Here is a 17146-nt window from a genome sequence, read left to right as displayed (position 1 = left end):
GGTCTGCAACTGAAATTGGTAATCTTCGGCTTGTTTCCATGTTTCTGCTTCTGTTTTTCCATGGAAACAAAATCCCTGTCTCAGAAAATAAGCAAAAGGTTTGAAAACTATCACTTACTTGGTTGTAGGTGTTTTAACTTTCAAAAGAAAGCTGAGAATATAGCTTTATTTTTGTAAGTTTCAGCCACTGGCAGTGAATTGAGAACTTCAAAGCAGTAGTTTGGTTGGGAAACTCCTAAACACTCCAGGAATAAAAAGCTCCTGACATCTACATAGTGATTTTTCAAATTATGGAGAAGTTAGCCCCTTTAGGAAAAAAATATATCTTCGTAGGCTCCTGCTGGCTGAAGGTAAAAAACGTGACAGTAAAAATATTACTTTGGACAATTGGAACCTTGGGTGTCAACATACTAGCTGTTTTCTCCAGAATTCACCTGATTCACTTAGTGAATTCTGTATAGACAACATCCCTGTTAAAATGCTGCATTCTTTTAAAGACCAGGTTTGTGGGACTTTTTTTTTTTTTTTTACTTTCAACACAATTGCAGTGCTAGCTTTTCATGTGTGGTCTGGTAAAGCAGTATTATCTCACCTGGTGTGTGCCTCCAGTTTTAATCCAGAAAAAAACTTGTGCTCCAAATATCAAAAGTTTGGGGAACATAGTACGATTTCCAACTTTTTTTTCCTACTAGGGCTCCTGCTCATTAAGCAGCTGTGAGTCGAGCAGATGTGAAGAATTGTGAAGCTTTTCCAGTTGTTAACGTATCCAGATCACTGAAGATCTATCACGTATACTTTTTGGTAGCTTCTGGTTTTCAACCACCACAATTAATCCCTTTAAAAATATGTTAAGAGAATTTACGTGACCAGACGCCAAGCAGCTATTAGTAGGTGGATCACTGCGATCAAGGCTTCTCCTATAAAGTAAAGATGCCATATTTTTATTCTGGCAGGGCTCCTGTGTCATGAACAGCTGCATGGCAATGGGTCCATGGTGATAGCAGGGATGGGCAAATCCAACATGGCTTGACTCAAGTAAAGTCACAAGTTTCCACCCCCCTGTGGCTCAAGTTGAAAACGAGTCATAACGGGGGCACTTTCCAAGTTGCCTGGAGCATTTTTGTGACTCAAAAATACTTGTGTCAGATGCAACAACAACAAAAAAGGAGCTGTTGCCAGGGTGTGGGTGTGTGCATGTCAGAATTCTCCTTTAATGCACGTGTCAGGTGCAGAAAAAAAATGGAACTGGGGTGTGTGTGTGTGTGTGTGTGTGTGTGTGTGTGTGTTCAGAGTTTTCCTTTAATACTCCACTGCTGCCCCATCCCATCTGTAAACAGGGCAGGGGGGGTTGGACGGACTTCAAGAGAACAGGGACGGAAGTGGTAAGAGAGAGAAGCTGCAAGGCTTACCAGAATGACCCAATCCTTAGCAGCTGTAATTAGAAGTAGTATCACTGCAGCCGGTCATTCCTCCCCGCAGGTAACAATGGAGCTCACAGCAGCCATGTGATTGGAAAGCGTGATTGCTACAACCCCCCCCCCCACTTCCCTGCCTCCTCGGCTGGCTTCTCCAGCCACTTCCAAGGCAAGAACCCCCTTGGGCTACTCTTCCTGTCCTCCCTCATGGAAAGAAACAAGTCAGAACTCCCATCCTTCATCCAATGATCAATTCCTTCAGAGATGGGCAAATGAGCCCATCCTGCTTGGATGCAAAAGCAAACATTAACCCTTCCCTGGCTGGAACTTACCTGCTGCTCGCCCAGTCTGCATGATGGCCCCACGAGGTTTTTCATACCGCAGAAACAGTAAGCACGGGTCCCAGATCCTAGGGAAGGACTCAATGTCTGGATAAAACAAACCAGTCAAGAACACCTATCTGACTGTGTGAAAATCTCATAATAATAATAATAATCTGCTTTCTCCTCTACTGTGTCCTGCAGTGCAGCTACTGCTTCCATTGCTTAACAATCATGTTGCTTGTAATAGAGTCCCTTGCCCCATTAGTTTTCAATAGCTGCATTTGCAATTTTAGTTTCTAATTTTCATTTTGTTTTTGTGGTAGAGTGTAAGTGCACAAATAAAAAATAAAAATGATGAAGAAATTATCACATTTTCCCCCCTTTGGATTGCTACAGGAAATACTACGCGTATTTTCTCCGTTTACTATAGAGGTGGGTGTAGTGGGAGTGTACTAGCGTTTTCAGATCTTCCACAATTGTACAACAGTGTTGTAGGGCCCTTGTGTGGTCTAGATTACTTTTTATTCTGAACATCCTTTTTTTCCTCTATTCTTTCTTCTGGACATGCTTTATGTTCCATTCTATATCTCTTTATTGCAGATAAGTGTCATATCTCACAATTACTCTAAGCATGAATGAACTTTTTTTTTGTTAAAGGCACACAGTCACGATACTTCAACCATGTTTAATTGTTTAGTTGGACTTTCATGTGCAATCCAGCTTGTAAACAGTCACTTGGTTGATTGCCATGGTGAATAAGAATAATCTCCAGGCAACCAGTTGAGGAAGTTTTACAAAGTTGTTCCTTTTTCGCTTTTAGGCTATCTTTGTGTTGCAAATTAGTATCATGAGCCTGTGAGGATTGTGATAACTTGTATGGGCCATAATTAAAAACGTTTCTAAACCCCACTGGAAGCCATAGAGAGAGGGGCTATTCTCAGATTCTCTGGAAATTGGTTCTGAAGACATAGTGCCACAACAGAAAAGGATCTCCACATTGATGTCATTCCTTAGACTTCAGATGGCAGTGGTATCCTAAGCAGATCCCTGTCTGATGATCATTGGAGACATGCAGGATTATATTGGGGAACACAGTCCTTGAAGTATCCCAGTCCTATGCCCTGTAGGGCTTTAAAGTCATCACCAACACCTTGAATTGGGCTTGGAATTGAATGGTAGCCAATGTAGTCTCCAGAGAAACCGCATGGCAGAATCAGCCTGCTAAGCCCCATTGAGCATCAGGGTCACCACGTTCTGTACTAACTGCAGCTTCTGAACCATATTCAAGGGTAGCCCTGTGTAGAGTGCATTACAGTAGTCTAAGTGAGATAATAATAATAATTAATAATTAATAAAACTTTATTTATACCCCGCCCTTCTCCCCAAAGGGACCCAGGGCGGCTTACAACATGTTAAAAACAGATTAAAACATAATTTAACAAACAGATAAAAACATATTAAAACACATTAACATGTTTAACAGTAACATGAGATGTTACTAGGGCATGGACTGCTGTGGCCAGATCTATCTGACTTAGATATGGTCTCAGTGATACACCAGCTAAAGCTGGGCTAAACCTTCTCTAGCCACAGATGCCACTTGACCATCTACTTAAGCAGAATGTGTGAATTCACTGAAAAAACTGTATGTTTGAGACAGGATGGTATGAAAGTTCTCTCTGTGATCTTTGATGTTTGAAATATAATACCTTACTTACAAGTAGTTTTTCCTTTATATGTAGGGGAGCATTTTAAAAAAAATGGCATCTTATGCCTGTAGTAGGAAGTGGCAATATCTCATTCTGCAACATGCATCAAAGAAAGTTCATTCACACCTACAGGACAGCACTTGATGTGACTTTCATTAAGTGATGATCATGCCTCTTGTATGTTAACATGAAAAAAAAAAATGTTCCCTGTCCGGGAACATGAGTGAATTTAGCATGTTCTCCTTTACTTGTCACCTCGGAAGCAGGAAAAAAGAAATATAACTTAATCCACCGTCCTTTTTCAGCACGTCTTTTTAACATGCGAAGTTGCTGTTGGTTTAGATGCAAAACTCTGCTTTGGCAGCTTACCACTTTTAGTGGTACCCTCTCACAGCACAGGGGGTGTTTCTGGGTGGAGAGAAGGTAGAATGAGGAGTGGGCAGGCCTGGGAGGGGGTGGGATCAGCAAAGGAGGCCCCTAACTCCCTTTCTGGGCTTGCCGGCCTAACATGGGACTTCTCAGATTTGCACCAATGATTTAGCTTGTACAGATCCTACAAGCACCGTTGAGCAGGCTGGGGCCTTACCTGGTGTAAAGGGACAAATGTCCCCTTATCCCAAATAGACCTCTAGCCTGATCCAGCTTAGGCCCTGCGGCCCTGCTGCACCAGCTCAGATTAGGATTGTGCTGCCCATGTCAAACAGCTGCCTTGGGTGCCCTCTGGGGAAAAAGGTGGCTTACAAATCAAATAAATAAATTATTGAAAGATATGGTTACTGGGCATATGATTGGCTGCGTGTTCTGACTATAGATTACTTTTCAGTGAAGTCCAGAGAGGATTCCTGTACCCTTTAGCCAAAATTGAGTATTCATGCTGGACCTGGTCTTCCAGTTTGTTTGCAGAGCATGAGGCACATGAAGGGATGTGAGGTGGTATACAAATTCTGTCTGTGATCTTTGATCTTCTGTAACTGAGGCCTAGATATGTACCACTCTGATGCAATGTAACTAGGTGCGAACCTCCTTGGTTGGTAGATTCATTCTCCAAATATCATCAACATACAAATAAAACAGAATAAAACAGCTAATATTGTAATGCCATTGTACAAATCGGTGGTAAGGCCACACCTGGAGTATTGCATCCAGTTCTGGTTGCCACATCTCAAAAAGGATATAGTGGAGATGGAAAAGGTGCAAAAAAAGAGCAACCAAAATGATTACTGGGCTGGGGTACCTTCCCTATGAGGAAAGGCTACAGTGTTTGGGCCTCTTCAGTCTAGCAAAGAGGCTCCTAAGGGGGGACATGATTGAGACATACAAAATCATGCAGGGGATGGAAAGAATGGATAGAGAGATGCTCTTTTCTCTCTCACATAAAACCAGAACCAGGGGACATCCACAAAAGTTGAGTGTTGGGGAGAGTTAGGATAGACAGAAGAAAATATTTTTTTACCCAGTGTGTAATTGGTTTGTGGAACTCTTTGCCATAGGAAGAAGTAATGGCATCTTGCCTGGATGCATTTAAGAGGGCATTGGACAAATTTCTGGAAGAAAAGTTCATTACTGGTTATAAGTCATAGTAGGTATGTGCAAGCTCTCGGTTTTAGAGTCCGGCTGCCTCTAACTGCCAGATGCAGGGAGGGCACCGGGATGCAGGTTGTGTCTGTTGTCTTGTGTGCTTCCTGAGGCATTTGGTGGACCTCTGTGAGATATAGGAAGCTGGACTAGGTGGGCCTTTGGCCTGATCCAGAGGGGCTCTTCTTATGTTCTTAAATAATTTGAAAGTTACTTGAGTCAAACTTTTCTCCCTAAAATTAATCTATCACAAGTCATTATGCCCATCAGTGGCATCATTAGGATTTGTGTCACCTGGTGTGGGAGACATGCATGGCACCCCATGCAGTGGGCGTGGCAACGCCCCAGGTGGTGGGCGTGGTGATGTGCCATCACCCCGCCTCCACTGGTTTTTTGGCTGGACCTTTTGTTAGAACACAGATATTTCAATGTGGTTTGTTTCATTGCATTCTGCATGAAATTATGCATTGATTGATATATAACATGATGGGATTATTCCTCCAAACTCTGATTTTAGTGATTTTGAAAACTTGTAGAGTCTCTCACACACACACACCCCATGTCAACTTACTAACAGCTTACTGCAGCAGTTCTCAAACGTTTAGCACTGGGACCCACTTTTTAGAATGGCAATCTGTGCAGGACCCATTGGAAGTGATGTCATGGCCAGAAGTGACATCATCAAGCAAATTAAAATAAATAATTATAATTAAATTAAAATAAAAGAAATAATTAAATAAGGGGGAGTCAGTCCTGTTCCACCAAGTGAATCTACTCTGAAGTAAGTCCTGTTGTGGTCAATGGGGCTTACTCTCAGGAAAGTGTTGGTAGGATTGGAGCCTGTGAGCCCAATCTTATGCATGTCTACTCATAAAAGTTCCATAGTGGTCAATGGAGCTTACTCTGTAGTCTGTCTGCAATAACAACCCCCCAAAAAGAATCGGTGAGATTTCCAGCTATCCCCAGTGTCCAGTTTAAAGTTCTTCTATTTCAGGCACATCAAGATAAAAACTCTCCTGGCTTTGCAAGTGCAAAATAGAAAACTTTCCCCTTACCAGTTGAAGCCTCTTTTTTGTCCTTTTTAGTGGGGGGGTGGGAGGCTGCCTTCTGGAGCATTTGTTGCACTCCAGCTCCATCGGATCAGGACCATTCTGGTGTCCTCACATTCCCCTTTGCCTGGCCTGACCACCAGCCAAGGCATGTCTGCCTACTTGTGAGTAAATGCAACCTTGAGGCTGCTTTGCTTTCCATTGGGCTCAATAGACTTGCAGCTGGGAGGGAGGGACCTCCTTGGGTGTTTTGGGGGGCTGCATTCATTGGATCAGGACCATTCTGACAGTGTTAGGAGTCCTCTCTGCCTGCCCTTTCTGATGGACTAAGGAAAGTTTGCCTACTCATGAGTAAACACAGCCACATGGCTTTGTTTCGGGCTCAGACTCGCAGCTGGGAGGGAGGGACCTTCTTGGGTGTTTGGGGGGGCTGCATTCATTGGATTGGGACAATTCAGGTGTTGTTCGATTCCTCTCAGCCTGCCCTTTCCCACGGACTAAGGCAAGTACGCCTACTCATGAGTAAACGCGTGATACGGCCCATAGGGATTCATGCATTTTTCTTTCTGGTTCTTTGGCCATAACTTTTGAATGAAAGGAGCAATTTCAATTCCGTTTTTTGCATTGCATTCCGCTAGACATTCCGCATCCAACGGTGTATGGCATGATGCGGTAGCTCCTAAGGCCCTGACTTTAGCGCATCACCCCCCAGGGTGCATAACCCCCCCCCGCGCCTCACCCGGTGCAGCCTGCATTCCCCCCGTACCTCCCTAGCGACGCCACTGATGCCCATTCTTTGGACTGGTTCTTAATGCTTCATAATGTCTACAGCCCAAACACAGCATGCTCTTGAGCAAGTTAAGCATTTTCGAAATGAAGCTGGGAAACAGAAACATGTCACTTTATGTAGAATAGGAAATCATAGGAGCTTTATAGTAATGCTTCACAGCTGTGAGCTGGAATGAAAAAAATAGTTGTCTGAAGAAACTTCCTTGAACTAGGAAAGTTCTTTACTATTCCTATTCTTCTGCTTGTTTTGATAAATCTGAGGCACCACTTTAAAATGTCTTCTAAATGGCTTTATAAATAGCAGTGGTGTGACTCTAGCATTCTTTTATGTGAGGGTCCCTTCTCTCAATCGTTATCATAGCAGTTTAAATGTTATTTCTTCACAGCAGGATCCCATCTTAGCTCTTTTCATTTATTAAAAGATTTAAAGTAAACTCACTGTTAACAGATCTTCTTGGCTAACTCTTCTAATAGTAGAATTCTATGCATGTCTACTGAGAAGTAAATCCCATTGAGTTGAAAGCAATGGCACTTATTCTTAGGTAAGTGTGTATAGGATTGTTGCCTAAGAATTTGAACCTCAATATTTGACAGTATCAGCAGTAGGAACCTAAATACCACTGTTGGCAATGTCTTGGATTCTGACAGCATCTAAGTATCAATATGAGACTGTCACCTAACTATGGTCACCAGAGCTCCATTCCTACACATACGCTACTATGCAAAGGCCTATGCATACTATGCATACGCTACTATGCAAAGGCCCAGGGTATGGTCCAAAGATATGTGTTGCAGCTACTAATGAACAGAAATGCTGTTCAAATTGACTGATTTACCTAGATTCATCAGCAAGTGTTCTTTCTTTCTGTCTGTCTGTAATTTATATCCAATCCTTCTCTATTAAAATATATATATTTTACTCTATATAGAGCAGTTTAGTATTACCAAACATTGAAAATATTTAAAATGTCATAATCAAAAATCAAACAATGAAAAGCAACAAACTTTTTTTTCCCCCTAAAGGAAGTAGGCTAACCATGTATTAAGAGAATCCAAACTTTAAAATGCCTGCTGGAATAAAACTGTTCTGAAAGTCCACAATGGCCAGTTACACCACTCCTAAGAGTCCATTACAGGTTTCAAGTGCCATAACAGGAAAGGCCTTGCCTCGTACCCTTCTCACAGTAGGGAATAGAGAGAAGTATATCAGATACAGAGCAAAATACTTCCATAGGTTCACATGGAAGGAAGTGATTCCTGAGATACTTTGTTCCTAGGTTGCTCAGGGGTTTAAAGGTAAAAGCCAACACATTGAATTTAGTTCATAAACAAATAGACAACCAATGCAATAGCATCTCAGTAGTTGCTAACCTTCAGTGCAGATTGGTTTTAAAAGAAAGGGAAAGTAACATGTGACCATAGGATTCCTGCAGTGAGTTGGTTTAGAGATTAAGGGCGCAATCCTAACCAACTTTTCAGCACTGGCATAACTGTGCAGTGGGGCATGTACCAGTAGGGATTGGCACTGCTGCAGCAACTTTCCTACCCTACCTGGCCATTTTGGGTTGTATTCAAAATCCCTCAAGATGGAAGCAGTTTCCTCTGGTTCAAGGAATAGGGGAAGTTTTTTGCTCATCACTTCATGCAGCAGTTCCCTGTCATGCAATCCATTCTTTTTCAGAGGGTCCCCAATCCTCAGGAGCAGGTTTGGGGGAGGGGCTGCAGATGGAACGGAGAATTGGCAAAAATTGCCTCTTTCATGTTTTTTCATTAAGAAAACTATGGTTCTATAATGAATATAGACCATTGTCTATTAGAAATTGCCGCAGAAGACAGTTGGAGGCCTGTTCCCCTAACTGCTGTCTCTGTCGTTGGTGTTTGCTGATGGGGCTAACTCACATTTTGATAAATTTCATCTTTTTTTCCTCTTATTTTTAAACAACAGGTTGATATGGCTTGCTGGGGAGGGGGATGGAAATTTGCCATGGTAATGCTGCTGTCTGTGGCAAAGTCTAGATTCCAGTTTACTGAAGTAATTGTGTGTTCACATTCCCCTTCTTGTCATTGAATTACTGGACCCAAGTAAGGAGGGATCTCTCAAAAAACACCAGTATGCTGTTTTACAAAAGTTTCATTTCGGTTTTAGATGTTTTAAAGCAAAAACCTATTGGTGTCCCATAAAATTGTTTCATCTGCATAGTGGCCATATGCACAGCTGATGATAATTTCACTAATAAAAGTAGGATTTTTTATTTTAATCAGTCACTGTTGATTCAGATGAAAACTGCAGGTTATAAACTTTTATAACCATTCATTGTAATGCATGCGAGGATATGTTTTTAAAGCTTTTGGCTAGGTTTCAAGCTTACAATGGATTTTCTATTCATTTTCATATTTTAAACTGTAAACTAGATTAGCAAGATTCAAACCTGTTTGACAGATTTAAGCAAACCTTTACTAACCCTTTCTTTAATATCATTTAAATCACATTATTAATACATGCTTGAGCCAGCTAACTTTTGCTGACAGTTGGAAAGGTGTTAGTAACCTTTTTGCTGTTGAAAAACCATCATGAGATATTGAACAGTAAATCCACTGAAACTTTATTGAGCACGTATCTACAGCCTTTAGAATACTGAAACATTTGGTCCAATAAAACGTGGACATTTCTATCTCATAAAAAAAACTTTATGATATTTTGGATTGCTAAATCTCAAAAGGAATTGGTAATTTGCTGCTGGACTTATTCCATAACATTTTAAAGTAATCTACAGATAAAGTTACGTTTATCAGACATCAGCAGTTCTTTGCACAATAATAACTTTCACTTCTTGACTCGTCAGGTACACCTGGCAACTGGGAATGATCATAGGATCATTCATATTAGAGATGGTCTACAAAAACACCTAATCACATGGACTGTACCACTTGGGAGTGCAAGTGGGCAGACTATATGGTTGAATGTTCCTTATATATAAAATGTTTCTTATAAATAATAAAATTAGATGTCATTGTAAAAGCTTCTTTCTGACTAAAATGCTAGTTTTCCACATATGTGGTATATTTTGGTTTCGTGAGAGCGTATTCAGACATGCAAACCTGGCACATTCACAATGGTTTTGTTCAAGAGCAGTCTTGAACTTGAATTAGGCTTGAACTTGAATTAGAGCAGAACTTGAATTAGGCTGTTTATTAGATTTTTATCCCAGCATTCCTCCAAGGTGTTCAAGGCAGTGTCTTTTATCCTCACAAGAGCCCTGCAAAGTAGGTGTCATTAAGAGACAGAGTTGGCCTAAGGTCACTTAGTAAGCTTTGTGGCTAAGCAGCGATTTGATCCCAGTTGCCATGATCTAAACCAGGGGTGCCCAAACCCCGGCCCTGGGGCCACTTGCGGCCCTTGAGGCCTCTCAATGAGGCCCTCAGAGAGCTCCCAGTCTCCAATGAGCCTCTGGCCCTCCGGTGATTTGTTGGAGACCACACTGGCTGGATGCAACTGCTCTCAGTGTGAGGGCAACTGTTTGACCTCTCCCGTGAGCTGTGGGATGAGGGCTCCCTCCACTGCTTGCTGTTTCACATCTGTGATGCAGCAGCAGCAGCAAAGGAAAGGCCATCCTTGCTTTGTGCAAGGCCTTTTATAGGCCTTGAGCTATTGCAAGACCTTCATTCATTCATATAAGTTCATCTTTAATATATTCATTTATGTAAACATATGTAAATTTATTCAAATTTGAAATATAAATTAATTCTTTTTTCCCCAGCCCCTGACACAGTGTCTGAGAGACGATGTGGCCCTCCTGCCAAAAACTTTGGACACCCCTGATCTAAACCCAGCAATCTACTTACTATGCCATTCTGGTTCTGTAACCGTCTACTGGTTGTCGAGATTGGTCCTCTGTCTCTTTCTATACTCAACAAGCAGTAGACTACGTATTGGATATAAACCAATGTTTTCAAAAATTAGCAAATTGAACATCACTATTTCATTTTTAGGAGATAATCAGACTAAATAGGAAACTCTTGACTCAGTCCTGTTTTTTTCCTAGCTCTCTCCCCATTGTGAAACAGGCCTGCACAACCTGTGAGCCACCAAGCCAACCGCTGCCTACCAGGGGCTCAATAAACCTGCCTCTTGTTTGGACTGCAGAAACAAGGATGTTATCAAACACTGGCTACCATAATACCATAATACGCAGCTGTTGATCTGTGTTAGTCTTGTGGCTTGCATACTATGCAAGCTTGCCATGATGTAGTGATCTGGTGAGGTTGCTTTGGCCTACCATACAATGATGGAGAGAAGCCAGGCACACAACATACCTTCCCATGCATCCTTGGGTATCCATGGGGTGACTAGGACAAATGTGGTACTTTGACATAGCCATGCAAGAAAGAGATTGCTATTTCCTCTCAGAACATCTGTGAGATGATTTCCTTCCTTCAAATTCCTTCTTAAAACCCACCTTTTTCATGAAGACTTTGGCAAGTAAGGTAAAGGCAGTAAGCCTAAGTAAGTGTACATGAAATAATTGTATAGTCTTCCTCATTTATCTTGTCACCCCTTTTCTCCTTTTTCCATGGTAAACCCTTTGGAACAGGGACCTGTCTTTTGTTGTAAAGTTCTATGCAATTTGATGATGCTATATAACTAATAGCCTATATTCCAAGGAGCACATGTGGAAGGAAGGTGACATTTTGTCCTTCTTTTGACTGCAGCTGTGCCAGCACATCAAGAGGAAATTTCACAACAGTTGGGTTCTGAATTTCTGTGTGCAACATTTTGTGCAATGTCTTGCACAAGTGGAAAGCCAACTCAGGGTTTTATTTAAATTGTTGCGATCAAGAGTCTCATGCTATTGCTTCTTCATCCACAAACACCCTTACACAAGCAGAAGGATAATTTAGAATACAACCCAAGAATAATAATGACAATTTTTGCTGCTGTTGGGAACTGGATTGTAGTTTGCAGTGTTTTTAGGGTGACACCATTACTTAACCACCTTGTCTTGTCAGTGCAAGGCCAGGGATCTAGCGTGTGTTTGTAACTGGGAGACTGAGTAGTTACAGATCAGCAGAATTAAATAAAAGCACAAGGTGAGTAACAAATCCAGTAAGTATTCACTAATGATAGCAACAGGCTCAGTGATATGTAACATGAGCTCTAACTCTCAGTTATAATCAGTGACATATGCTAGGAGCTTTGACATAGTTCTTGGGCCATACATTAAAAAACCTATGTGCAGCCTGAAATAAAATTGCACGGTTGTCATTAAGCTCTTACGTTTTAGCCTTTTTCTCTTATGCTTTATTTTTCTAGCTCTCCCCTTTATCGCTTGCCCACTTCACTAGACAGCCAGTATAGTTCTGTAATACATGGCCAAGGCTTACATCATTGCCGCTCCAAGAATTGGCTCTTAGGGAAGTAAAAACAAACATTGTCCATCCTGGCAGCTGAAGCAGAGCGTGTGCCAAATTCCCAACCTCTGTTGGCTAGAGAAGCTGACTTCCCACACTTAATTCCCAGCTCTGATTCTGAGCGAAATGTTATTTATAATCTGTTCCACATTAGCCCCAGCCCTGGCTCATATGGCAATAGTAATAACATTCTGGGGTAATTTTTTAGATCACAAGCAATAGATAGATAGATGCACCCCTGTCTGCCCCAACATGTTAAATAATGGGTCCCAGAAAGTGTGGCTAGGAAAAGGAGGAGACGGTGAACCAGGAGTTGTTGGGTTAACTTGCTAAAAGGAATTAGTAGAAGACATTAGCTAGGAATGTTACTAGCATTCCTTATTCATTTAGCCTGAGGAGTGAATGCAATGACATCTAATTTGTGGTTTAAAAAGAAAAAGGTTTCATTCAAAAAGAAGAGTGAGACTATGGCCAGGAACAGGGTCCTCACAAGTCTGCCTCTGAGACCAGTCATAGGAAGACATGCCCTTCTTAATGAGATCCCAAATTTCTCATACAGAAACAGAGTGCTTAACAGAAACAGGAGGTATTTTGTGGACTGTGCCACTTAGCTGTTTGGTCATAAGTTGCTAGACTTGTGCAAAAACACCAGCTTGTGTCCACCCTTATGCATGGAGGAAGGTCACTGTGAAGGTCATTGGAAGGTCTTTTCTAGCTGTGCGTCCTGCTCTCACTGAAAGCATTAATTTTCTATTAATTGCTCTATTGCTATTTTGACTTTTGCTTTATCATTGTCTTCAGTGGCTGGATTTTTTCCCCAGTTATTTATTATGCCTAATAAACTTCTCTGGAAACATTGCTGAAAGATGGTATAAACATTTTATTATTTAAAAAATTTAGTAACTTCCTGCATACCCCTCCCAGAGGTTAGGTTATGGCTTAAGGATGACATTGTAAACAGACTATTTGATAGGCCATTACGTTGCTTGCAACCATTTCTTCTTTCTCTATTAATCCTAAATTGAATTAATATTAATTTTGCTTTGAATTGCCCATGCCTGCATTTGGTGGCGCTACCATCTCTGTATTGGCAGATCAATGACTGTTGGCTGATGCTAATGGAACCTCCATGTTCAGAGGCAGTATAGCAGAGAAAAGCAATAGGGATGGCTGTCACTTTCATATCCTGTTTCAGTTTCTAGAATGATATAGGAAAGGACTGTCCCTAGGTGGCAGAGCACATTCCTTCCATACAAAAGATCCTTTGGCCTTACCAACCAGGATCTACGCGCCACATGGCATCACATTATTGCCTCTTTTCTAGTGAAACCTCACCAGTAGAAACTTTAAGTTTCTGTTATGACTGTGCCCCATTGAATTGAATGGGATTTAAATTATTCACAACTCACAGGGAGCCCAATCCTAACTAAAATATAGCCTGATCCCTGTACAGAGATGCAGGAGCAGCAACATGGCTACCGCTATATTCCACATGAGAGCTTTAACTACTAGAGCCTTCTCAGGGTAAGCCCCATTAGCCACTATGGTTCAACTTGGACTTACGCCAGCTCAGTCACTGTTGCAAGTCCAAGTTGATCTACGAAGGCAGATCAGGCCAAGGAAGGGGGTCAGGATTTACTATGTGCTGCTGCCACTGAACCCGCCCCCGCTTGAGTCGGATCCACCCTCTTCCCTGCCCCCATCACCACCCCATTCCACACACCCCCGCCCAGATCAACCCTCTCCTCACCTCCTTCCAACCCTCTGTGCTGGCTTACCTGCACCAGTGGGCGTCGAGCATCCATCTTTGCATGGACCTGGCCACTTGCTGCTTGTGACAATGGCCAGACCCTGTACACGGGCCTAGTTGCATATGCAACAGCTGTAAAACCATTTATGCTGGCAGAACACACGATCTGCATAAACGGCATATAGGATTGTACCATTAGTCATGACATACTTCCTTTAGTTTGTTCCAATATTTTGCCCTTATTCTGCTAATATTAGTGTGTTTGGACTGATAGTATGATAACGTAGCAAATTATTTTAATTTTCATGTTCACTTCACTGTCAAATAAATACAGCTCTATCACATGGATTCATCTTGCTTCATTGCATGTTAAGCTTCTCTTTCTCCTTATGGACAGATGTATCAAGCCAGGTCAATCAATAGGTGAACAGACTAAAACCTGCAAGCTAGTGTCTAAGAGGTTTGGAGCTTTTCTTCCCATTCGTCTGCCCTTCATAAAATTGTATGTACAGTTTAATAAATCTACTTTCCACCTCATATTCTATGCATAGAAACATCACAAGATTCTTATATAAATAGCCTGCAATCAAGAGCCCCCTGTTTAAGTTTGACTTGGTTTTCATAAATAGAATCGTCACATTCTCCAGGGATGTGTGAGCAGAGGAAGGGACAAGCTAAATTTGTGCCCTATACTGTTTTGAGCCTGAGATGTTTCCAAGTGTAACTTTCCATGGCAAAAATGAAATCTGACAGGGCTGTAGAGAAACCTTGGATGTATGTATGACAAGAAGAAAAATATCCTCAAGAAGTTGCCAATTAAACTTCTCTTTGGACAAGAATAAATTAAAATTAGCTGAATTCCCCCCCCCCCCTTTAAAAGAAGGGCCACACCAATCAAAAAAATGCAAGAAAGGGAGAAAAAGCTAGTTCATGGAGGCAGGACAAAACCAATGTATTGAAATAAAAATCCAATTTATACACATTTTGAACTCTTCAGGGATACAAGGGAAGGCACCAGGATGAGGTCTCTTGTTATCTGGTGTGCTCCCTGGGGCATTTGGTGGGCCGCTGTGAGATACAGGAAGCTGGACTAGATGGGCCTATGACCTGATCCAGTGGGGCTGTTCTTATGTTCTTATGTACTTTGATAACATCCAGAGTGTAATGCTAGCACAACATGCTTGTGGCAGTACAAGGCACCTTCCCTGACTGCTTCTCCCTATCAAAGCTGCTCAGTCCTCTCCCACAAGCCATAACTGATGGCCAGGGAGTCTTTGGCAATGATGTGAAATGTGGAACAGGGACTGCAGAGGGCAGGGCTAATAACCTGAAACGGTGAGGGGAACTGCTAATGGCGCTGTTCAGATATATGTTTAATTCATGTTTAGGCTTTTTGTTTTGAAATGGTTATGAATGTTCTCAAAGAAGAGTGAAGTTTGAAATGTGCATGTTTTGGATTTTAATCCAATAATTGTTTTTGAGTTGTACCAGTGGGTTGTTTCTTTTTGCACCTCTAAGAACCTGCTATCCTGGTTTCTTTGGCTGCTAATGTCAATTTTGGAAATGGTACATGTGTATGAGAACAGGAAGTATACATGTATAAGAGAATGTAAAGTGGCACAAAGTGAAAGAAAGAAAACCAAGCAGTGAACAGGTGAAAATGGTATATAAAAGTTCTGTAAATTCTACATTCTTTTAAAAGTTCAGTGTTTTTTGTTACTTTAGTGAAACATAAATCCTGCAATAGCCACACCCTGAGAAGACAGCTGCAGTTTCAATGAGAAAATGGCTACCTTCCTTTTAACCTGGAGAGCAAGTGTAGAGCACACCAACCCTTCATCATATAAAATCCTTTCCTCTCTTTAATTGTCATGTTTATTAGTGCTTTGATCCATTTGAAACCTTCTATTATATTTGAAGTCATGTGATTCCAGCAGAAGCTTCAAAATCCCAGTAGCCACTTTGAAACAACTAGATTTTGTCATGCTAAAATTTATTACTTAAAGATTTGTACAGCTAGGAGCTAACACTTTCGTTTCTATTCACGAATTCTGGAGACCTCATAGTCAACTTGTCTTCATAGAAACCACCAGAAATGAAAGGCAATCCTGATAAAATCTGCTGATGTTTTCCTTCATATTCCAGTTGCCTGCACTTCTGCTATTAGTTTTAAAGCATTAATGAATGTTTTGATTTGGAAATAGAAATCTATAGAATATAATGTATATTTTTTAACAACAGGCATATTGGCTAATAAACCCTTTCTATTTCATCCATCTTAAGTATTGTTTCTTTGTGAAACAAGTTGTCAGCTTTATCTAAGAACTATGCCGTAATCCAATGTACACTGTAATTTGCGACCCAAATAAGGATGTTGATATTCAAATTTTTTTTAGCAATATATTATTAGCAGTTGCAAACCATGTAATCTCATGTCTGTTTGTATTTTACCATATACTGCAAATCAAACAAGCTTGGGAGGCAGCTTGATATTCAATAGTTTAATCACTTGCAGACTTTTGTAAAGGTTAGTCTAGCCTAACCTTTGTTTTTTTGCCTTTTGCAAAAAGACTTTTGTTTAGGCTAATAGGCTAATTCAGGATGTTTGCTTTTTAAGAAAAATGGTCAGTATATGAAAGTTGATAGAAATTTTAAAAATTACCGCACTCTCCACATTCCTAGCCAAGTTGCTAGGAACCCTGGGACAAAACCTTGCAAAAGCCTGTGTCCCCCTATGGCACCCTGCACCTACTCCCTAATGTTTCATTGGGTACTGTCACTGTCATTGGTACCTTGGTCGGTGCCCAACATGACAGATCCCTGACACCACTACTGATTCTGTTATGGCCCAATCTGATCAAACAGTAGCACCAGTGGAACCCCTGTTCCACTGGCGCGGGCTGCCACAAAGCAACTGTAAAGCATTTTGCAGCAGTGCAAGCGACCAGCACATAGGTGGGTGGCCAGAGCCTTTCTGTGCATGCTGGTGGACATCAGGAGGCATCCTGGAGCAAGTAAGTGCAGTGCAGGGAGTGGAACAGGAAGGGAGAGGATAGAATGGGGAGACGATGGGGTGGGGTGAGTGGGTGAATTGGGTTCGGGCGGGGGTGGGTTTGGCAGTGGCGGT

The 17146-nt window shown here is 41.5% G+C and overlaps 1 protein-coding gene across 11 annotated transcripts in view; it reads left to right on the top strand.

Moving 5' to 3' along the window:
- BAZ2B (bromodomain adjacent to zinc finger domain 2B) overlaps positions 1–17146 on the top strand; it is a 254532-nt gene that overhangs the window by 18940 nt on the left and 218446 nt on the right. The gene's annotated exons all lie outside the window — the stretch shown is intronic.

The sequence above is a fragment of the Tiliqua scincoides genome, chromosome 1 (genome assembly GCF_035046505.1).
Source record: "Tiliqua scincoides isolate rTilSci1 chromosome 1, rTilSci1.hap2, whole genome shotgun sequence".
Taxonomy (NCBI): Eukaryota; Metazoa; Chordata; class Lepidosauria; order Squamata; family Scincidae; genus Tiliqua; species Tiliqua scincoides.
Note: the sequence above shows the minus strand (reverse complement) of the source record. Positions and strands in the feature narration are given on the sequence as shown.